The sequence below is a fragment of the Castanea sativa genome, chromosome 6 (assembly GCF_040712315.1).
Source record: "Castanea sativa cultivar Marrone di Chiusa Pesio chromosome 6, ASM4071231v1".
Lineage (NCBI taxonomy): Eukaryota > Viridiplantae > Streptophyta > Magnoliopsida > Fagales > Fagaceae > Castanea > Castanea sativa.
In genome coordinates, this window is record NC_134018.1 from 47,896,926 (window position 1) to 47,922,139 (window position 25,214).

The 25,214-nt window shown below is 38.4% G+C and overlaps 1 pseudogene; it reads left to right on the forward strand.

The window, feature by feature from the left end:
• The first annotated feature begins 12,011 nt into the window (after nucleotides 1–12,011).
• Nucleotides 12,012–18,570, forward strand: LOC142637880 (putative inactive poly [ADP-ribose] polymerase SRO3; annotated as a pseudogene).
• The last annotated feature ends 6,644 nt before the right edge of the window (nucleotides 18,571–25,214 follow it).

Consider the following 25,214-nt stretch of genomic DNA (forward strand, 5'->3'; position numbering starts at 1 on the left):
CGCAATTTCACTTTCTCCATTAATCCAATTCCCCATGCGATCTTTTAAACAAGATATACGATTCCTCCTCCTACGCACAATAGTGGAGGTGTGGTAAAAAGTTGTATTTTTATCCCCCTCAACCATCCAAAGGATGTGAGGCTTCATAGCCCAAAATTCCTCTTCCAACTTGGAAATTGTGAAGAGTTCTGCTTTTAGCTCTTTCTCAAGATCAACTAGAAAATTATTAGGACTCGAAGATAAAGCCACTTGCACACCTTTTAATTTGGCCAGCACCCTATTTTTCCTATGGAACAGATTCCCGAAGATATTTATGTTCCAAGCTCTGGCCTTGATTGGGAATTCCTCGACAGCCTGGGATAGAGGAATTGAGTTTGCCCATGCTTCGTTAACTACTTTTGGGAAGGTTGGGTGAGAAAGCCAAATAGGTTGGAATCTAAAAGGTCGAGGTAAATTCAAACCATGGCGACTATCAGTACTGAGCATTACAGGACAGTGATCGGAGTAAGATCTTTCAAACTGCTTCACACAAGCTTTTGGGAAGAGAGCACTCCATTCCACATTAACAAACACCCTATCAATCCTCTCCTAAATCAGACGGGTTAGGGGTCTATGATTGGACCAGGTAAAACGGGGGCCAGAGAAGTCTATGTCGATCATTTTGCAGTGATCCAAGCAATCTTGAAACTGGATAGCTCTACTTATATTAACCGGTCTACCTCCAAACTTGTCTTCGCCTATAAGACCTTCATTGAAATCACCGGTGATAACCCAAGGCAAAGAATGGAGATTAGATACCCAACGTAAGTTGTCCCAAAGTAACCGCCTCTCGGCAACTCTTGGGCTGGCATAAACCGCAGAGAGCGGCCAAATGGATTGAGAACCATTCGAAGTAACCAGAAGGTGGATTTCTTGCTTAGTGGAAGATAGTTTAGAAAATGCTACTTGATTAGAATCCCATAAAACCCATAGACCACCAGAAAGGCCAATAGAATTAGCAACTGATGCTCCATCGAATGGGAGTCTATCTGCAATACCTATAGCTCTATCTCCACTAACCTTAGTTTCAATAATAACCATAATTGCAGGTAAATGAGGAAGAACTGTGTCCCAGATCACACTTTGAAAGGAGGGGTTAAGACCACCCCGACAATTCCAAATTAAAATATTCATGATAACTAAAATAAAAAGAAAAGAGGGAGAATGCAGAGATTAGGATGAGAAAGCACCTTCACCTCTATCCTCCAGCACCATTTCCTCTAGTGAGGAATTAGGAACTCCTGAGCGGTTAATGCACAAATGCTCCTGCTCATGAATATCATCTGCTAGCATAGCCTCGGATCGTAAGGATAGGTCAATGTGCTTGAGATTCGCGTTACAGATATTGCTTGCCATAGTCTTCAAACAGAGTCCCCTTGTCCAACACTCTAGCCAGCATGGTTTGTGCTTCCTTGAAGTGACACACTTTGCACCTCCATATTATCATCTTCTATAACATCATCTCTGCCATCTCCCTTGGGAGCTACTGGGGTAAGGCTTAGTGCTTTGTCACGGCACTCCATTGTGCCTAAATCCTTTTCTCGATTACAGAAGGGTTAAAGAGGCAGCCCCTTAGTCAACCCACCAGCTAAAAAGCCTTGAAATATTGAGAGATTTAAACCAGAAAATTCGCCGGAATCCTGACCGGAGCTTGAGGAAGGTCTAAAAGAATTAGTGTTGGCTGCTTCTCATCTAGGGATTTGGCTTGTCCGAATCCCTTTTTGGTCTGAAGAATCCTTACCCATTTTGCGATAGTTTTGTCCTTTGTGATTAGGTCTGCCTTTAGCTGATGTAGCACTGGCCTTGAGCTTATCACCATTCAGACTTTTTGTAGTGTGATTTCCTCTAATCGCACTAGAGCTCACAGAGTCCTTGGACTTTTGTTTTCCTTCATTACTCCCAAGGCCTGGGTTGACTGCCCCTTCTGCTGGACTTGAGGGATTCAATGAATTATGAAACATTGGGCTTGGCATAATTGGTCCCAAAGAAGTATCTTGGGCTTGGTCTTTCGAAACCCTTCTGTTGTTTTGCCTTTTCCGTGTAACTAGGACCCACGGCCCAAAAACCTCCTCATTTGTTTGTTGCTGCTCCTCAAATGAAGTGCCTTTTCCCGCTTCTTCTTCTTTGCCATTGCTCGCCGGAGTTCTAGTTTGGTACGAACACCCTTCTGCTTTATGGCTGACATGACCACAAGCAAAGCACAACGAATTGATACCTTCATATTGGACTTGTTGAGCAATCCCACCAACCCTTAAATGCTTGATAATCGGTTTATCCAAGTTAACTTGGACACACAGTCGTGTAAACCGACCTCTGGCCTCCGTTGCTGTGTGCGTGTCAATTCGCAAGACCGGTCCGATAGCTGTCCCGATGTCCTTGAGTACAGACGGCTCATAATACTCAATGGGTAATTTAGGGAGTCTAACCCAAACGGCTACAGAGGAGAGGTTTGCTGATGACACTTTGAAGTTTGGCTCCCAACTTCTAATGGAAAGGTAGTGTCCTCCCATAAACCAAGGTCCATCACGCATCACCTTGACATAATCCTCTTTAACAGAGAATCTGATGAGAAAGAAGTCACTGCCTAAAGCAATGCAACTCATCGGCCCTACTAATTTCCACATCCCCAAGAGCCTAGAATGCAAGAAGTGGTAGCCCACAGTTCGCCCAAAAACTTTCACGATCAGAGCATTTGGCCAAGGTGCTTGGATACTCGCTTTCCTTTCCCCAGACAACTTCACAACTGCCTCCCTTGGTGGAATCTCTAAGAACTCATCATCAGACTCCACTTCCGTATCCATGTGGTTTTCAAAGTCAAAAGCTTTTTCAAATGGCCCTAGTATTTCACCAATAAGTTTCTCCTTGAATGAAAAAGTTTGAGATGCTCCCACACGATGGCTGTCCTTAACTTTCTTAGTGTTATGTTGAAGTTCCTCATCCTCTTCTCTACTTCTAACCACTGACCCGCTCATTTTTTGCAATGTAAAATTGTAACATCAACACTTCATTAATCTCAAACATATGACATGGTCAGGTTTAGATTTCACATATTTAAATTGAAGGCATTTAAATTTTGAAATGATATGAAAATCCATACACTGTTACTTAAATCTAGAAATAAAGTTTGAACTATGAAGGGATAAAATGGATTGTTTTTGAAATAATGGAGAAGAAATTAAATAGGAGGACCCATGACAAGCATTAGTTGAATGCTTGTCATGGCCTTGTAGCTAAATTAGCACATCCCCATGTACAAAATGCTTGGGGGTCTAGGGGAGAAAGGATTTGAGCTGCAGGGTTAGCAACATGTTGTAATTATTTCTCAAAAAAAAAAAAACTAATGCATTTTTAGTTTTTAGTTTTTTAATGCATTTTTAGTTTAAAATTTTAACTTTTGCTAATCTACTATCATAGACAATTACATCAATATTAATAATTGATAATTTTTCCACTAAAATTATTTATTTTTTCCCTTTCTTGTCCTTCTCTATGTTTCAATATTTTTTCTTTTAAACACAATTGACAACCCATTCAAATAAAACATAACCCAAACCAAATTTCTTATCAATATCATAGTCAAATCAACCTCAAGCTTTTGGCACGATCATCTCCCCATTAAGATGGTGCTTAATATGATATGACCATAACATCGTATCCCTCAACTAGATATTCTTGAGCTATCATGAGAGTAAGAGAGATAATGCGATTGGAGTGGGTTAGAGTAGTGAGCAAAACAAAACTCAATCGTGTGGCTTTGTTGGGCATCAACTACATATGGCACATGCTCAAGGAGAAGGAGAGAGAAACATGAGGAGAGATGTTTGGCAACTAGAGGAGAGAGAGAGAGAGAGTCATTGAGAAATGAATGAAATATATATATATATATATATATATATATATATATATATATATATATATATATATATATATATATTGTCTCGATGAGTACCTCAATTGTTCATTATTATTATTATTATTATTTTTGATAAATTATTGAGGTTGATATAGGGTGGTTTTAGTTGAGTTTGGCCAAATTTTGGTGAAATCTTAAAGTGTTGAGTTTGCTACCAATGCTTTTATGTGTCATTTGGTACAAGGTAATGTTTTAGGATTCTCAGGAATATTTAAAGATTCTCATGTTTGGTTGCAAATCATATTAGAGAATCAGATGCCAAGGAAATTTGAATTCTCCCTTTAACCCCCTTTTAGTAGGAATGTGAATTCCTTTTAAAATAGGTGGGTATCCAGATTTCTAAACTTAAAGGAAATTTTTTATTTATTTTATAAATTAACAATTTTAACAATTTTTCCTTATCATTTAAGCAATTGAGATAAAATATAAAACAAATCATCAATATGTGAAGCACCCACTGTGTATGTGTACCTGTGTTGTGTGTGTGCTGGTGCAGGAGAATGCATGTGTGGGTGCAAGGGTGTGCGTGTATTGCTGCAAGGGTGTGTGTGTGTGTGAGTGCGCAAGGGTGTGCGTGTAAGTGTGCACTGCTTAACTGAAGTTAGTTACTGACAGTTAGTTAGATGGAGTTGGTTAGTTAGAGGCAGTTACACTTACTGATGTATAAAATGATTGTGGATGGTTATTGATTCATTCATGAAAGAATAACACTTGAGTGACTATCTCTCTCTCTCTTCTTCTCTAATTCTTGCTCTTTCTTTTTATGCTTTGTCAATGGAGGTCTAGATCCCCTCGAAGTGATCTACTAGAAATTCCCTTTGCTTCATAAATCTTAACATTGGTATTAGAGCAAGGTTGATCCCAATTCACCACCATGACTGAAACACGATCCAGAAATTCAGACTCTACAAGAAATTCAGAAGAAATTACAAAATCTCAACTCGTTTATGCAGAGAATAGCTAAAAATGAAGAGAAACTTCTTCACTTTCCCATTAATTGGCCACGAGCTCTTCAAATTGGAAATGCCAACAACTTAGAGTCTTCATCAGTGACTTCCATCAAGAATCTCAAATTGGAATTTCCTCTGTTCCAAGGTGAAGATCCAGCTTGTTGGATTTACAAGACCAACCAATTCTTTTCATACCATAATAACCCTGAGCATCAAAAGGTGATCATGGCTTCATATCACCTTGATGGGGAGGCTCTGATTTGGTTTCAAGATGTTGAACAAACAGGTGGCTTTGATAGCTAGGAGGTCTTTATCAGAGCTTTGCAAACTTGTTTTGTTACCTGAGCCTATGATGATCCAATGGAAGCACTCACTAAGCTTAAGCAGATTACCATTGTGGTATCATACAAAGGTAACTTCGAAATTCTCTCTAACAAAATTAAGGGGTTGTTTGAATTTCACAAATTGAGTTGCTTTTTGAGTGGTTTAAAGGATGAAATTAGACTGCCAGTGAGGATGTTAGTTCCTAAGTCTCTTAATGATGCTTTTGGGTTAGCTAAGATTCAAGAAGAGTACCAAATGAGTAATAAGAAGGCTTTCAAACCTATGTCAAACATTAGTAAACCTTCTATCTTAGGATTGCCTAAGTTGGAGGGCAGAACTAATTCAAAGGTTAGGCTTCCATTGCAAAAGCTAACCAATGCCCAAATGAAGGAGAGGAGAAAACAAGGGTTGTGTTATAATTGTGATAAGAAATGGCATTTAGGTCATAAGTGTAAATGGGCAAAATTGTTTTTATTGGAAGGTTAGGATGTGGAAGTTAAGCCTAGTTCTGGTGCTGAATTAGTAGAGTTGGAGGAAGGTGGGGTGGTGTTGGGACCTCAAGAGAGTGTGCATTTAGCTGACAGTGTAGGTGCACCTGCTGAAATCACTTTGTATGCTTTGGTGGGAAATCCATCTACTTAGTCTATGAGGGTGAAGGGCATGATAAAGAATCATAAGATGGTGTCTCTCGTTGATTCTTAGAGCACCTATAACTTTTTGGATGCTACTGAGTTACATACACTAAAATTACCATTGGATACTTCTCAAGTTTTAGAAGTTAAGGTGGTTAATGGCAGCATTATCAAAACCTTGGGGGTTTGTCATAGGGTGACAATCATTATCCAAGGGTATAAATTTGTAGTGGATTGCAATGTGTTGCATTTGGGGGGGTTGTGTGCATTGGGTGAAATTGTTTGGGATTTCAAGCTTTTGACCATGAGATTTTGTTATTTGGGTAAAGAAGTGTTCTTGCAGGGGTTGCACGTTTCATCTTCAACCTTTTCAGAGGTTGATATACTATTTTCTAGTTCTGAAAAGAAAGGCTTGGTCCTCTATATTGAAGTTGTCAACAATGTTGTTTCTGGTGATCAGCCCTTGTTACCTGCTACCTTGTCAGATTTGTTGGCTCAATTCTCTAAGGTGTTTGAAGTTCCCACTGGTTTACCTCCAATCCAAGGGCATGAACATTAGATTGTCCTCAAGAATGGCACACCACCAGTCTGTGAAAGACCCAACAGGTACCCCTATTTCCAAAAGTCTGAAATTGAAAAGATTGTAAATGAATTACGAGACTTAGGATCAATACAGCCTAGCCAAAGCCCTTTTTCCTCACCTGCTTTACTAGTTAGAAAAGCTTATGGAAGTTGAAGGATGTGCCTTGACTTCAAAGCACTCAACAAGGCCACCATTAAGGATAAATTTCCAATCCTTGTGGTAGATGAGCTATTAAATGAACTTGCAGGTTCCACTATTTTTTCTAAGTTGGATTTGAGGTCAGGGTATCATCAAATCTGTGTGAAACTTGAAGATGTTCCTAAAATAGCCTTTAGGACTCATAAGGGTCATTATGAGTTCCTTGTGATGCCATTTGGCTTGACAAATGCTCCTTCAACATTCCAGGCTCTCATGAATGCAATCTTTAGGCCTTATTTGAGGAAATTTGTATTGGTTTTCTTTGATGACATTTTGGTATTCAGTTCCAATTTTTCTGATCACCTTTCTCACTTGAAAATTGTGTTGAAGGTTCTGTAAACTAAGCAATTATATGTGTGTTTGGCTATGCTAAGGTTGAATATTTAGGCCATATTATATCTGAGGAAGGGGTCAAGGCTAATCCTAAGAAGACTTTATTTATGCAACAATGGCCAGTTCCCCAAAATGTTAAGGCTTTAAGAGGGTTTTGGGCCTTACAGGGTATTACAGGAAATTTATTCAAGGATATGGGGTTTTAACTCAGCCCTTGATTGACATTCTCAAGAAAGATGGATTCCATTGGTTAGACAAAGCTCTTATTGCTTTTAATAAGCTTAAGGTTGTAGTAGCTAGTCCACCAGTCTTAGCTCTTCCTGATTTTTCCAAGTCCTTTGTCATTGAGTGTAATGCTTCAGGATATGGGTTAGGGGCTGTCTTAATGCAAGATCATAGGCCCATTGCCTACCACAGTCAGGCCTTGAAGGGAAAACATCTTCATTTGTCTGCTTATGAAATTGAGTTGCTTGCTTTGGCCATTGCAGTCAAGAAATGGAGGGCTTATCTGTTCATTGTGAGGATAGACCACCAATGTTTGAAGTTCTTGTTGGAGCAAAGAATTGCCACTCCAGCTCAGCAAAAATGGTTGGCTAAGTTGTTGGGGTATGCTTTTGTGGTTGAATACAAGAAGGGTGTTGAAAACAAAGTAGCAGATGCACTTTCAAGGAGGTCTGATTACATTCCTGTGTCATGCCATCAAGATGAGTCTTCCAAGGCTAGCTGCTTGCTACTTCTTTCAGTTCCTAATCCTACTTGGTTGAATATCCTTAGAGATAGCTATACTCAAGACCCCTTTATGCAGCAACTTATTCAATCCATTCAAGATGGTACCTCTCCCATTGGGTTCACTTGGCAAAACAATTTAGTTTTCTACAAGGGCAGGTTCTTTTTGGGTCCCCAATGCCCTTTGAAGTCTCAAGTTTTGTACCTAGTTCATAGCAGCCTTGTGGTTGGCCACTCAGGCTTTCTTAAGTCTTATCAGAGGGCTAAGAGAGAGTGGTATTTGCCAAAGAATCAAGTCTGAGACTTCTTCCCCAGCTAGTCTGCTTCAACCTTTAGAGATTCCTGCCACTCCTTAGACAGATGTAAGCTTGGACTTTGTTGAAGGTCTACTTAAGTCCCAAGGGTTTAAGGTAATTTTGTTGTGGTAGATAGGTTGACAAAATATGCCCATTTTGTGTCTATTTCTCATCCTTATTCTACAGCTAAGGTTGCCTCCTTGTATATGCAATATATTTTCAAATTGCACGGTATGCCAACCTCTATTGTGAGTGATAGGGATGCCACATTCACTTCCTTGTGTTTGGTTTGAATTATTTAGGCTGCAGGGTACTAATTTGGCTATGTAAACTACTTACCATCCTCAAACTGATGGTCAAACAAAAATTGAGAACAAAAGCTTAAAGCAGTACTTAAGGGCTTTTACTCACAAATGGGTTGAGTGGTTGTCTTTAGCAGAGTTTTGGTTTAACTCTAATTTCCATACCAGCTTGAAGCTCTCTCCCTTTGAAGCTTTATATGGCCCCCTCCTACATTGCAATCCTATGTGCCAGGTACTATTAGGGCGACTGCTTTGGATTCTTTATTGTGTCAGAGGGAAGCTATCTTAGCTACTCTTCGATCCAATTTGGTTGCTGCCCAGGAAATGATGAAGGTTTAGGCTAATAAGCATAGGAAGCAAAAGTCCTTTGACGTTGGTGATTGGGTCTACTTGAAGTTGCAGCCCTATAGACAAAGAACTTTGGCCTATAAGGGGAAGTGGAAGCGGAAGCTGTCACCTAGGTATTTTGGGCCTTTTCAAGTGTTACAGAAGGTTGGGACAGTTTCCTATAAGTTGGATTTGCCTCTTGAAGCCAAACTCTATCATGTCTTTCATGTGTCATGCTTGAAATTGAAACATGGTCAGCATGTACATCCTATTCCTACTATGCCACCTGTGGATGCAGTGGGTTGTGTGTTCACTGAACCTATCAAAATTCTGCAAACCAGGTCCACGACATTGAGGTCTAGAGAGATAACTAAAGTCTTGGTTTAGTGGTCTGGTTGTTCTTTAGAGGATGCCACGTGGGAGTCTTTGCATCAACTTCAGTTGTCAATCCCTCACCTTGTGGGCAAGGTGCTCTAAATGGGAGGGGGTAATGTTAGGCATCCACTGTGTATATGTATCTATGTTGTGTGTGTGTTGGTGTAGGGGAATGCATGTGTGGGTGTAGGGGTGTGCGTGTATTGCTGCAAGGGTGTGTGTGTAAGTGTGCAAGGGTGTGTATGTAAGTGTGCACTGCTTAATTGAAGGTAGTTAGTGACAGTTAGTTAGATGGAGTTAGTTAGTTAGAGGCAGTTACACTTACTGATGTATAAGATGATTGTGGATGGTTATTGATTCATTCATGAAAGAATAACACTTGACTAACTATCTCTCTCTCTCTCTCTCTCTCTCTCTCTCTCTCTCTCTCTCTCTTTAATTCTTGCTCTTTCTTCTTATGCTTTGTCAATGGAGATCTAGATCCCCTCGAAGTGATCTACTAGAAATTCCCTTTACTTGATAAATTTTAACACAATATCTTTTCCTTTGTCTTTATCTCATCTCGCCAAAACAATATTATCTCTTCTCGTCAAAACAACATAAATAGGATAGACAATTTTGTTAATATATTCATATTTTCTTCTTTTAGACTATAGTTTTAATGAATTTGTCATAATTTATAATTTATATTTTGTTTTTCATTATTTATTTAGAGGAAGATTTTTATTTTATTTTTAAAAGACTTATATTGGATTTACAAATCTAAGGATAAAATGAGAAAAATAAATAATTCAGTTAAGATTTCTAGAAATAAATTAAACATTATGATCTCACATTCTTAAGAATCTTATTAGATTCCCCCAATTAAACCAAATATAGAAATAATTACATTCTTAAGCATCCAGATTGCAAGACATCACATTTCAAAGAATCTAAATGCCAGGAGAAATGTGAATTTTTCGTACCATATGCCACCTTAAATTTTTAATACTGTCAATTAAAATTTTAAACTTATAAAATTGTTTCAATTTGAATTCTTTATATATCTACTTGATTTTATCTAGTAATAAAGTTAAGAAAAAGAAAAGTCATGGAAAACTTTGCTTTCTTATTCAAGTAACTAGCTTCAATTTTATGACATAATATTTATTTTCACTTTTTCATTTTAACCAAAGATTTCTTTCTCCAATGTTTGCCAAATTGATTTATGAACAAACCCTAAGTAAAAGGTTGACTTTCATCAATGGTTTTTTGCTTTTCTGACTCATTACTACCTAAAATAACAAATATAGACAATTTTTTTAATTGAAATGATTTCCTAATTTCGAGACTTTAATTGATAAGATTAAAAAAATGAGATCTAATTTCAAAAATATTAATAATTTTAGGTCTTTTTATATAATTTCATCTTTTTAAAAACACGTTGGATGTAGAGTAAGTGGCTCAATGGACAATGGTTATCAGTTGGATGTAGAGTCAGTGACTCAATGGACAACGGTTATCAATTTTCATCCAGATTCAACCTGTGGTTGAACTATTAATGTGTTAAATAATTTGGATAATAATAATTTAATAAAAATAAATTAAAAATTTTAATAACTAATAATATTTAATTAAAAATTTTCGCATAAGTGAAAAGTTCTATGATATATACCATACACTTTCATATTTAATATTAATAACAATATTAATTCATTTGAATATATTTGATAAAATCGAACAACGGTTAAGATTAGGGGTGACAAAATTGGACACGACTTGCAAAGCCCACACTAAATTAGTAGGTTATGGGTTGAGGTTTAATGGATTTGTCTCATATTCGGGTTGACACGACTAACCCGTTTAATAAATGTATTGAGTTAGTGTTCAATCTATGGAACCCGTTTGACCCGTTTAATTAAATAATATTTTACTAATATACCCTTCACACCCTAGGTATATAAACTTATTAGTTGTTGTGGTTTACTTTCTTTGACATATTGTAATTGATTATTTGTGATATTGAGATATGTTTTAGTTTTGAATGATTATTTGTAATGCAATTACTTGTTAGTTCTGAATTTTATATTAAAAATATTTATTTGTTTGTTTTTTCATAATTTTTTTTTCAATTTGATAAAATTTGATGAATAAATTGACACAACTGACTCGTTTAATAAATGGGTCATGCTAGGGCTGAGAAATTTTGACCCGTTTAATAAACATGTCGGGTTAGTGTTGACCCATATAACCGAATACTCATGAGTTAACATGACACGAACCCAACACATGAACTTGAATTGCCACCACTAGTTAAGATTTGGTATGTATGATGGATAGAAATAATACTAGTATATTAAAATAATCCATATTAAATAATGAAATCTCCCACGTTGATAGGGTTTATTATTTGGATGTACCAATACCAATAAGTAGAATTCTACATTCCATAAAAAAAATATAAAAAAAAAAGAAAAAGAAAAAGAAAAAAAATAGTAGAATTCTCTGGACCAGGATAAAGATTCCATGCAATACCTAGGTCATAGGATATATTATGCAATTAGGCACATTTATCTCACAACAAATTTTTACTTCTTTACTTTTAATCTTTTAATTTTTTTTTTTTACATTATTTTAACTTGTTATATTTGATGGTTGATATTGAAAGTTGTTTTTTAAACTTTTAATCTCACTCGCTGGTTGATGACCATTCTCAATACGAATTCTCCTATATAAACAACCGGTCTTCCGTTGTTTTGTACTTGTTTCGCAAGCAATTCAAATTTTCCGTACTCCACGAGGACAAGACTTCTCAATAAATCTCTTTTCTCTTCCTAATTCTAGATCTGTACTATTTGACTCTTTCTTTTTTTCCTCTGTTCTTTCTTTCTCGTGTATTCAAATTTCAAACTTCTTTGTCAAGGTAACGGTTTATGACACATCCCAATTGATATTAAAAAAAAAAAAAATTTGGTATAATTTTATAAACTTCATTCTTATAATCTAATTCTGTGTACAATTTTATTGAATAGAGATGGATCAGATTCAAGGTGATGTTGAAAGCGAAATTTCTTTGACTGTTGATGACGAAGAATTTCAGAATCCGGGTCTGTGTGCGATGAAACAAGCCCTTTTGGGTTGTTTACTGAGGATGTATTTCTTCAAATTGGAGAAGGGAGTTTGGAACATGGCATGATCATGCGTAGCTTTCTTACGGGTTTGGGATCGGTGGCAAAGTACACCATCGTTGTGGCAATACACAAGAACTGTCTTTCTACTTTGACAAGGAAAGCGAGGTTGGAGTCGTTTAAGCTTTTCTCTGAGGCAGTGGCAGAAAAGTGTGGTGGCAATGCTAACATAAGACTTGGATGGTTTGGTGGTACGAGAGATGAAATTCTTGGAATTGTGAAACATGGATTTAGTCACTGTGGAAGAAGGCCTGTAAACGGCCAGTCGTATGGTGTTGGAGTTCACTTGGCTTCTACACAATTTTCCATTGATGGGTAAGTTTAAATTTATTATAATTTATTTCCTTAATTGTTTTAAAGAATTTTAGATATTGAGTGGTTGGGAATTTAGGAATAAATAAAACAAAAACTTCAAATTTGGCATATCCTTGATTGCAAGGATGATCTCGACCACAAATTCTTGTCAAAAGAACAAAAAGCATTTTCAAAACTCTCTGAGTTCGATACTCAAGTAAAAATATGAAATGATATAAGGAATTCTTCATAACAGAGATTTTCTCCTTATTCTTATTGATGTTGAACACTCCTTGAAATTTTCTCCTTGATTCTCCTTATCCGAGATTTCTCCTTGATTCTTATTGATTGAACACTCCTTGAAATTTTCTCCTTGATTCTCCTTATTCGGATGGTGTTATATGCTCCTTCTTCTTTGAAATAAGGGTTTTAGTTTCTTGGATATTGTTACATGCTCTTTATTCGTTGAAATAAGGATTTTAGTTTCTTGGATGGTGTTATATGATTATAGAGATTTTGGGGGTGTTTGATAGATTAGTTCTAACACATTTGTACACATTTTAAATAATATCACACCCTTGGTGTGACAGTCACTTCACAAGTATAAGTGTTTGTGAGGTGTGGGGGGGAGGGGGGCAAGGGCCGGGGTTCAAGTCTTTAAGAGTGAGCTTCACACATATATACACTTAGATTAGGCTAGAGTAGAATTCTATCTTGTATAAAAAAAAAAAAACAATATTATACATATTTCCACATTTTTTCGTCCACACCTATATTAAAAACACCCAATCAACATAACTCAAGCTCCTCTCCCAAACACCCCTTTTAATTTCAAGATACTCTATCTATTATTGAGGCAGCACTCTTTGAAGGCCTTATTTTAATCGGCTAAGTTGCTTCGGATGTGGTATTTTAATCTATTATGTTTTTTAGGTGGAATATATCAATTGTACAAAAAATCTGTTATGTTTTTTATGTGGAATATATCAATTGCGTTGTATGATGGCAATTTATATATTTAAAAAAAAAAAAAGAAGTTAAAATACAAAATTCTTGCTAATGTTAGATACTACCAAAACTTTCAACTGAAAATTTTGCTACTCTTCTTGCTTCATTCTCAATCTCTAGCTACTATTATTAGTTGAGTTTCTGCATGATGTGCGGTTCAATTTATTATTAATTTGCTCTAATATTTCAATAAGTTTTGCCAAAAATCTTGTAATTTAAATGATTGGCACCTCAATTTCCAATAAAAACATTTGGAATTCAGATCTCCACTCTCAATTATTGATGTATAAAAAAGATATTTCAATAAATTTCATTGTAAAAAATTGTAATCTTTAGTTATTTTATATATAGACAAAATAGAAATACACAAAGATTAGTATAGTAATTTGATCATACTATATATATATGTATTACAAATTGAAAATTGCATGATATAGTAGCTAATATAGATAAGCATGTTTCATGCCTACTAAAAAATGCATATATCTTTCATTTTTTTTTTTTACCTTCATGATTTTGTGTTACTAGATTTTTTTCCCCCCTTTTTGTTAGATATGGTTTCAATTGTTGCAAAAACAACTAAATTTGAGTAAAAATTTCATATTTCAAATCAATTGTTTCTCACATAAAAAAAAAAAACCAATTGTTTCTTATATAAATCTTAGAAAAATGATACTAAAATTTCTTTATGCTTAACAAAGGATCCTGGAGAAGAAAAAAAAAAAAAAAGCCCAAGAAAGGAATATTGCTAATGGTGCTAAATAATGGTGTGGTTCCCATGGACATGGACGTGTGGGGTTCCCATAGATGTGCGCGCGGGGGTGACACGTGGTTCCCATGGATGGCGTACGAGAGACCCATGGATGATGCGTTGATGAAGTGAAAAGCCCATTAGGTAAGGGGGAGTGAGTAAGACTTGTTCATGGCCCACAGAGAGGTCTTGAAACCCATAGAGAGGTAGACTCACACATGAGGGGGAGTTGTTGGGTTACACGTGTGAGTGTAGTCCCATATTGAATAAATATGAAATGAATGAGTGGTTAATATAACATAATTGAGCACATACCCATTGGGGCTTAGACCTTTTGGGTTAAAGTGTCTCTATATGTTACATTAATTACTCAAGGAAGCTCCCCAAAGTGTTTATCCCCCCGACATAATTAATATATGTATTTACTCTACTATTACTTTAATATAAATACAAATTTTGTTGATTTAGAAAACTAAATAAAGAGAATTTTAAGGAATGTGTCATATGGCACAACCTCATACTTTCCAACATGATGTCTCCGCTTTTATACACACACACATATATATATATATATATATATAAGAGACTTGTGTAGTCTAGACAATTTGGAGTTATGTATGTGTCATTAAAAGGTTGAAGTTAAATGACATCATTTTTTGTCTTAGGGTCTGTTTGGATAGAGCTTATTGCTGAAAACTGAAAACACTGTAGCAAAATAATTTTTAAATGTGTGAATAGTGCTGTGGGACCCATTTTATATTTTTTTCTGAATAAAGTGCTTGTGGGACCCATTTTTAATATTTTTTTTTCTGAATAAAGTGCTTGTGGGTCCCATGAACAGTGCGTGGACAGTGAAACTGGTCTCCTGCACAGTGAAATAACGTGCATGAACAGTATCAGTTACTGTTCATGCGCGTTGAAAAAAAAAAAAAAAAAAAGCTACAAAACGCAAAACTCAAAACGTGGCCACAATAAGCTGAATCCAAACTCAGCTTTAGTGTATTTGAGATAGGATGATATGAAAGGTTATGGACATGTGTATATAAAGGAGTAAAAGTGAACAAGATGAATGGAAATGCAAAGAGTTTTTTGTTTGTGTAAGAGATGGAAGGTCTTGAAACATTGAACCAAATGAAATAAATAGTAGTTTTAAAACATTGATTAAAAAATGTAAAAAAAAAAAAAAAGTTTTGAAACCATGAACTAAAGAAAATAAAGAGTCTCTTCTTTTAAATTTGTTCTTATCTCTAATATGGCTTAAGGGTATCTCAATTCTTTTTATCGAGTGCGCCACATGGCAGAACTTTATGCTTTCTTGCATGAGGTCTCTGCTTTTATATATATATATATATTGATTGATTAATTGATAGATATTGATGATATTGATTGATTGGTTGATTGGTTACTTTGTCACTCTCTCATGTGTATATCACTGAGAGACTTGTGTAGTCTAGACAATTTGAAGAAAGTATAAAACTTAGAAGAGAAGGAGAACTTTTAAACAGTGTTAAGTATTATTTGTGCTCGAGAACAAATTAAATATTTTTGAAAAGCCTTCACCAAGAGGGTAGTTTTTGTATTTTAACCTTAAATGGACATACTTCAAGTGTGTGAATAAGTTAATTTGAATTGCATTAAGGCTACATTTGTTTCGGGTGTAAACAAAATTTGGAAAATATTTTCCACCACCAGAGGTGTTTGGTTTGGCCGGAAAATTAAGTCAAACGGAAAATCATTTCCGTTGACTGTAAATTATGAAGGCTTGAAGTGTAAAATAGATTACACTTCTATTTTACCTTCAAACCATTTCTAGAAAAAAAAAAAGAACTGAAGAGAGAGAGAGAGAGAGAGAGAGAGAGAGAGAGGCCGGTCACCAAAACTTGAGATCGACTCCACTGCCGTCTGGGCCGTGACTCTCACCGCCGATCAAGTGAAGCTCGACTCCACCGCTAATCTGCCCTGTTTCTCTCTTCCTCCCTCTTCCATCCTTGCTCGACTCCACCGCCGATCTACCCTTATTCTCTCTACCCATGTCGAGCAGACCACCGCAAGACGAGCGACCTGCCGTGCTATCTTGCCTCCGCCGCCTCTAGATCGAACCTAGTCGCCTCTCTCTCTTCCTTCTTCTCTCTCAATTTGACCAGATTTAATGAATTTTTTGGTTTGGTTTTGTTTCTTTTGTGTTTATCTATTGAGAAATGATATTATATATTTGTTTGGAAGCTAAAAAAATATGAGCATCAAGTAGAAAATGTGTTTTCTATAGTATTTTCAAGAACACAACCAAACACTAAAAAATATTTGTCAAAGTATTTTTTAAAATGCCACTAAACACTAGAAAGTATTTTCTCTCTAAAAAATATTTTCACTTGGAAAACATTTTACATAAAACCAAACACAGTCTAAGTAATCCTTGCGTAAGTATGTCATAAATCACAATCAACACTCCATCCCTCCCACCTACCAAAAGGTAAACTACGCAAAATAAAATATAGTTATAATACATAGAAAACGTGGATTTGCTATGCTTCTAAAATGTTTTTATATTTTTACTAGCGCATTATCCTCTGATGTTGACGAAGATGGGTTGAAGCATATTTTACTATGCCGAGTCATAATGGGAAATATGGAAGTGATTTGCCCTGGTTCCAACCAGTTTCATCCAAGCTCTCAGAATTTTGATTCTGGTGTGGACAATCTCTTGGCTCCTAGAAGATACATTGTGTGGAGTGCTAACATGAATTCTCACATTTTTCCAACGTTCGTCATAAGTTTCAAGGTCCTTTCCGTAAATGGTAAGTAATTCAATGTTGTTTACTTTCTTTGTTAAATTATCACTTGTTCCAAAAGTGTAAATTATTGAAAACAGTGAATTCAATTGTTGAACTACAATTTTGAGTCTCTCCCTCACACGTTGCCCATATTCCTCCTTAATAAATGGAGCCTAAACTTCAGTGCCACCTACAATACTCCTATCTCAAAAGTTTTAATTGTCAGTGAATGGTAAATAATTCTATCTTAGGAAAGCATGAATATTTCGTTTAAGGTGTTGTACCTATGTTGTTTTTATGTCATACTGGTATCATTCAAATTGTTTCATGCTATAATTTTTCAAAAATTGTTTGTGTTGCTATGTCGTACTTGGACCGTGTCCGTGCTTTCTAAATTCTAACATTCTTTGCCTTGAACATATATTGATTTTACTATTACAATATAAAACTATGGTTGGTTTGTTAAAAATGCTCAGATTTTCTAAGTGTACAAGCAAATGTTCCAAAACCCAGAACATCGTTAATGACGTTTTCTGCTCTGATATCCACACTTTCAAGGTTCTTAAATCCACTTAAAATGGCTCTGATCGACAAATGCTATAACGATTTCCGGGTAAGCCAATTATAATCTTCATGTAATTGTATGTGGAGCCTTTTTAAATTTTGGGCTTTACTTGATTGTGCTTGCCTTTTGATCACAGGGAAATAAGATCACGAGACCACAATTTATAAATAGCTTGAGGCTTATAGCTGGAGATGGGTTATTGCTTCAAGTACTCAAACCTTATGCACAAGATCAGGTGTGTGCGCTTTTAAAATTTTTTTTATATGTTTTTTTTTTTTTTGGGCAAAGAAATAGCCATATATTAGAAAGTGTTACTAAAGTTTTTCTTTCTCTTATTTATTTATTTATTTATTTTTTAGGGTGAATTATTATTATTATTTTTTTCTATTTTTGAGATCTTTAAAGACAGTACTTCTTTGGGAAGATTTCAAGTGTTTTGTTCTCAATATCATTTTAAGAGTATCTCCATCTATCTCTCTATTTTTTCAACTAAATTTTAGAGAAAAACTACTTTTTATTTTATTTACCTATTTTTTCAAATACTTTTTTCTAACAGATTTTTTTTTATCTCATTTAAATATTATTTTTTTCAGTATTTCTTTATACTTAGATAAATATTATTGCATATTTTATTAAGTTGGTTTTTATAGTAGCTTATAAAAAACATAATTAGAGAGTATGTTGGAATATGATTTTGTGGGTTCACTCTCCAATTTGTTGAAAATTTGGTTTCAGAGAGCCTATTGGATACGCAGGTTCACATACTTTTATGCGAGTCAGGACTCTTGAATGAAATTTGCTCTTTTGTTCTGCAGAAAGATCAAAGATGAGGCAAAATGCAAATTAAGAGTAGCAGCATATATAGATGCTGAGGAAGTGAGGGTATAAGATTAATGGTGCGGCAGATACGTGGTGACGAAGTTGTTTCTCGTTTAACAAGTACATTGCTTTAGTGAATACATTCCTTATTTCAGTTTTAGCCTTCAGAATAAATTCATTCAAGTTTAATTCATCAAAAAAAAAAAATCATTCGAGTTTGAATTTGCTGTTTCATGTTCAGCTTTCAAGTGGTTCTCTTAAAGAGGATTGATTTGTTTTGCTTACGGATTGTTTTAATAGAAAACATCAGACTTCATTACTTGTTTGCTTTTTATTTATTAATTATTTGTTTCTCTAGCTTCAATATATATATATATATATATATATATATATATATATATATATATATATATGTGGGGGGCAAAAAGATCCTGATGGGAACGTGGGCCTTTTAGGCCGTGTTAAGGAAGGCCGACCTGACCCTGGGTTTGGAAGTTGTTAGTGCTATGGGTCGGCCCATACGCCGAGGATACGAGGATCCAGCCGAGGGTGAACTTACCCTCGGACGAGCACCTAAGAACTCGGGATTTCATAATAAAGGTTAGGGGATGACACAGTTAAGGCCAATGGTTAAAAGGGGTGAACCCTAGAACGCCCCAGAAGCACCGGTGTTGAAGAAATGTCAAAGATAAAGGCTGCTGCCTCCACATTAAAGACCCTGCACCTACCACCCTGGCCGCATTTATGGAGAAGTGACACCTGAACAGTGGAAGAGAAACTTCTGGTTACTATTCAAAGGCACTAAAAAAAGAAATATCTAAACTAAGGGGGAGGTGAGGCAACACGTGTACTAAGCATTCAAAAGAGTAGTATATAAAGAGCAATTTAAGACAGAAAATGGGAGGACTTTTGTAACCTAAAAAGAAAGATAAAGACTAAGAAGGGGATATAATATAAGAACAGCTCTCGGCTTACGTCCGAGGAGGCCAATTTATAATATTCCTTATTGTTTCCAAATATTCGAAATCCTTAGTTTGTCATTTAATCCCCAAATACTTCTAACCTGGGTTTCAAGCCCACACTCTACAAATTCGTATTGTTTAAGGCTCATTGGGCCTGAGCCCACAACTTTTCTTGGGTCCAGGTGCAATTGTGCACTTACAATTGGCGCCGTCTGTGGGGATCTAGTCTAGAAGAGGCAGGGATATTATGGCAGGCTTAGGCTCTCACCATGCAGAGTCATAAGGATCACAACCGGAAGATCACTTTGAACGTCTTGAACATCGTAGGGATCGTGAGGGAAGCGTCCATACAGAATACCCAGGCGCTAGCTATACTCATGGAGGAGGTAGTACTACTCACGATGAGGGTTCTAAATCCATGCAGAGGGAAATTAATCGTTTAAAGAGGAAGTTACGTCGCGCGAAGCGTAAGGTTTCCCCGTCCTCGTCTAGTTCTTCCTCAGAGAAGGATAGGGGAGTTGGGTACAGTTCAAGGTCATGTTCCCCCACCAGCGCAACATCCTCCGGTGAAGAAGACGATCAACCAACACGCAGACGTAAGAAGTTTCGTTCTAGGGGCTTAGGTAACGATACCATGAGTAGGGCATTGCACCAACTATCTAAATCTCCGTTTTCACGGAGGATTGAGAGGGGGAGGCTTCCCAGAAGGTTCACCCAGCCCACGTTTACCATCTATAATGGCCGGACTGACCCGGTGGAGCACGTGAGTCACTTCAACCAGAGGATGGCAGTGCACTCTCACAACGAGACTTTGATGTGTAAAGTCTTCCCCTCTAGCTTGGGACCTGTGGCTATGAGATGGTTTAACGGTCTCAAATCAGGATCCGTAGGCTCATTTGGGGAGCTAACTAGGGCATTTGCTTCGCGGTTCATTACGTGTAGCAGAGTCCCTCGGCCATTGGACTCGTTGCTATCCATGGCCATGAAGGAAGGGGAGACACTGAAAGCATACTCCGACCGATACTGGGAGATGTTCAATGAAATAGACGGCGACTTTGATGAGGTGGCGCTTAATACCTTTAAGGTGGGCCTCCCTACTGATCACGACCTGAGAAAGTCTTTGACGAAAAAGCCCGTACGCAGTGTACGCCGTCTTATGGATCGTATTGATGAATATAAGAGGGTAGAGGAAGACCAGCAGCAGGGGAAAGGAAAGGAGAAGGTTATCCCGCAGGAGAGAAGTGATTTCAGGTCGGACAGATATCACAACAAGACGAGGAGGGATTACACCGGACAATCCGGCTCGGCAGCACCCCAGGCTGTAAATACTGTGTTCCGAGAACCAGTGCATCAGTTATTAGAAAAAGTTCGTAAAGAGCCCTTCTTCAGATGGCCCGGCAAGATGGCAGGGGACCCTGCTAGAAGAAATCAAAACCTTTTCTGTCAGTACCATCAGGATGTGGGCCACACTACCGAGAACTGTCGGACCCTGTGGAACCATCTAGAGCAGCTCGTCGGTGAGGGAAAGTTAAAGCAGCACTTGTGTCAGCCCACCGGGCAGGTCAGTCAAGTTGGTTCAAACAATCAGAGGAACGGTTCATCTCGGCCAGCACTGGGAACAATTAATGTTATCTTCGCTGCACCTGGTAGGACCGGCTCAGGTCCCACTAGGGTTATGGCGGTTTCCCATCCGCAGGCCGAGGAAGTGGGTAGCAGGCCGAAGAGATTAAAGAGCACTTTACCTGTCTTGGGTTTCTCCGAGGAGGATAAGGTAGGGACTATCCAGCCCCATGACGATGCTCTTGTGGTTACCCTTAGAATAGGGAACTATGATGTGAGGAGGGTGATGATAGATCAGGGCAGCGGTGCAGATATCATGTACCCTGATCTATTTAAAGGGCTAAGATTGGAGTTGGAAGATTTAACCCCTTATGACTCCCCACTTATAAGCTTCGAAGGAAGGGCCGTTATGCCGAAGGGACAGATCCGTTTACCCGTTCAATCCGGCACTGAAACGGTTGAGGTAGATTTCATTGTGGTTGACGCGTACTCTCCATATACAGCCATCCTCGCCAGGCCATGGTTACACGCCTTGGGAGCTGTCTCCTCTACCTTACACGTTAAGGTGAAATTCCCCTCGGGGGAGCACGTTGAGGAAATCCTCGGCAGCCAGGTAGTGGCTAAGCAGTGCATATCCGCTGCGGTGCTTCGTCAGTCAGAAATTGAGTCATCAACCTTGCCCATCCAGGAGTCATAGCAATTAACAGCTCCGGAGGCACCTGGGGCGATGACAGGAGACGAGGCTATTTGTGAGGAGTTAGAGAAGTTTGTAATAACAGATGATCCGGAGAGGTTTTTCCAAATTGGCATACTTTTGCCACACCAAGAGAAGATGGAGTTGTTGGAATTTCTGAAAGATAATTTAGATGTTTTTGCGTGGGACCCCTATGAGGCTCCAGGCGTAGATCCGAACTTTATTTTTCATCGTTTAAACGTCAATCCTGCCATTGTTCCGAGGAGGCAGCCACCTCGGCGATCTTCCCGAGAACATTCTGAAGCTGTGAAGGAAGAGGTTCTTAAACTCAAAAGGGCGGGGGCTATCAAAGAGGTTTTCTACCCTGAATGGTTGGCCCATACTGTTGTTGTTAAGAAGAAGAACGGCAAGTGGAGAGTATGTGTGGACTTTACTGATCTGAACAAGGCCTGTCCTAAAGATTCGTTCCCAATGCCACGGATTGATCAACTGGTAGATGCTACTGTTGGACATCCTCGGATGAGTTTCTTGGACGCCTTCCAGGGTTACCATCAAATTCCCTTGGCGTTAGAGGATCAGGAGAAAACTGCTTTCATTACGCCAACCAGGAACTATCATTACAAGGTCATGCCATTTGGATTAAAAAATGCTGGGGCTACTTATCAAAGAATGATGACCTGAATGTTTGAACAGCAACTGATGAAAACCATCGAAGTGTACGTGGATGATATGGTGGTGAAGAGTAAGACAGTACCTTCACACATGACAGATTTGGCCGACACATTCCATGTGCTAAGGAAGTATAAATTGCGCCTTAACGCCTCTAAGTGTTCGTTTGGCGTAGGATCTGGGAAGTTCTTGGGATTTATGATTACTCATAGGGGCATAGAGGTAAACCCAGTGCAAGTTAAGGCTATTCAGAATTTGCAGCCGCCTAGGAACCCAAAAGAGATTCAGAAATTGACTGGAATGATTGCTGCGTTGAATAGATTTATTTCTCGGTCAGCAGATCGGTGTCATCCTTTCTTTCAGTTGTTGCACAGGTGGAAACGGTTTCAATGGACCGAGGACTGTGAATTAGCTTTCCAACAGCTTAAGCAATATCTTTCTCGGCCACCTATTTTATCTCGCCCTGAAGTGGACGAGGTTCTATTCGCTTATCTGGCCGTGGCTATTCACGCGGTGAGCTTAGTCCTTATAAGGAATGAAAGCGGGGTACAGAGACCGATCTACTACGTTAGTAAGTCCTTGAATGAGGCCGAGGTGCGCTATCTGCCCTTGGAAAAAGCACTTCTGGCTGTAGTCCACGCCACGCGCAAACTTTCTCATTATTTCCACTCTCATACTGTGGTTGTCTTGACCTAGTTGCCTCTTAAGGCTGTGTTGCGTAGTGCTGATTACTCTGGCAGGGTGGCAAAATGGGGAACCATTTTGGGAGCCTTTGATGTTAAATACAGGCCTCGCACATCGGTAAAGGGACAGGTCATCGCTGATTTGGTGGCAGAGTTTACTGAACCATTGTTAGAAGAAACTTCAAAAGAAGCACACATGGGTGAAAAATCAGTTGGTGTGATCACAGACGTATCGCCCTCGGTTTGGAGGGTTTATGTGGATGGGGCTGCTAATCAAAGAGGGTCTGGTGTTGGACTTGTTCTAATGTCCCCTGAAGGAATTGTCTTCGAAAAATCTTTGAGATTGGCCTTCTCGGCTACTAATAACGAGGCCGAATATGAAGCAGTCTTGGTAGGCATGCAAATGGTACATAAGTTGGGTGGCAAGGAAATCCACGTGTTCTCGGACTCTCAGTTAGTGGTCGGCCAGGTCATGGGAACCATGGAGGCTAAAGACCCTAGAATGCAGGAATATTTGGCCCAGGTCAAACGCCAGCAGGCCGAATTTGACTCCTTTGCCTTAGCTCACGTTTCTAGGAGTGGAAACACTCACGCAGATTCCTTGGCTACGTTGGCAACATCCTCGGCTCAAGGTTTACCAAGGGTTATCCTCGTTCAGGATTTGGTAGAACCTTCTCTTGTAACTGCTAACGCACCTCGCATCCATCTAATAAGGCTTGGTCCTAGTTGGATGGATTCGATCATATCTTTTCTTAAAAATGACATTCTTCCCGAAGCCAAGGCTGAAGCAGAAAAGATACGTCGAAAGGCGGCGCGTTTCTGGTTGTCCGAGGACCAGAAGCTATACAAACGATCCTTCTCAGGACCGTATTTGTTATGTGTGCACCCTGAATCAACAGAGGCATTACTGGAGGAATTGCATGAGGGAATTTGTGGGAGCCACACTGGGGGAAGGTCTTTAGCCCATAGAGCCCTGACGCAGGGTTATTGGTGGCCTAATATGCAGAGGGAAGCTCAGGACTATGCCAGAAAATGCGATCAATGTCAGAGGTTCGCCCCTAATATCCACCAACCTGGAGGGGTTCTTAACCCTCTCTCCAGCCCTTGGCCTTTCGCACAGTGGGGCTTGGACATTGTAGGGCCATTTCCGAGGGCTGTTGGCAACAAAAGATGGCTGCTGGTGGGAACAGACTACTTCACTAAATGGGTTGAAGCTGAGCCCCTAGCCAATATCCGAGATGTCGATTCGAAGAAATTTATATGGAAAAACATCGTTACTAGATTTGGAGTACCACACACACTCATCTCTGACAATGGTGTCCAGTTCGATAGTAAGGCTTTTAGGAAGTATTGTGGTGACATGGGTATCATAAACAGATATTCCACCCCTGTTTATCCTCAGGGAAATGGACAAGCCGAGGCCGCTAACAAGGTCATAGTTAATGGGCTCAAGAAGAGGTTGGACGATGCGAAAGGTAGATGGGTAGAGGAGCTCCCTCATGTCCTGTGGACGTATCGGACCACACCGCGCAGATCCACTGGAGAAACGCCATTCTCTATGACTTATGGAGCCGAGGCGGTGATACCTTTGGAATCTGGTTTTCCTACTCTAAAGACAAGTTCTTTTAGTCCAGAGAATAACGAGGGACTTCTAGAGAAAGATCTTGATTTACTTGAGGAACGGCGTGAGGCAGCTATGGTCCAGATGGCCTATTATCAGCAGAAGCTAAAACGAGGATATGATGCCCATGTGAAGCTAAGACCACTTGCACCTGGTGATCTTGTATTAAGGAAAGTTGTAGGTACTTCTAAGAACCCGGCTTGGGGTAAGCTGGGACCTAACTGGGAAGGCCCCTATCGCATTGTTTCAGTAGCAGGCATAGGGTCATATAGGCTAGCCGATCTAGACGAACGGATTGTACCACGTCCATGGAATGTAAATAATCTTAGAAGGTATTATTATTAATAAAATGAGCTTTTCTCAGTTTGTTTTTCAAAGTTATGAGTAGCTCTGATGTTTGAAGTTATAATTTTTAAGAATCAAACAGAAACTTGGTTAAGTGCAGTCCTCGGACCACAAACCTTGTGGAAATTGATGTCTTATCATTTGTTAAACATAACCTTAGTTATGCCGGGTCTTCGGACCTCCTACTTTGGGAAAATTAACATTTGAAGTTATAATTTTTAAGAATCAAACAGAAACTTGGTTAAGTGCAGTCCTCGGACCACAAACCTTGTGGAAATTGATGTCTTATCATTTGTTAAACAGAACC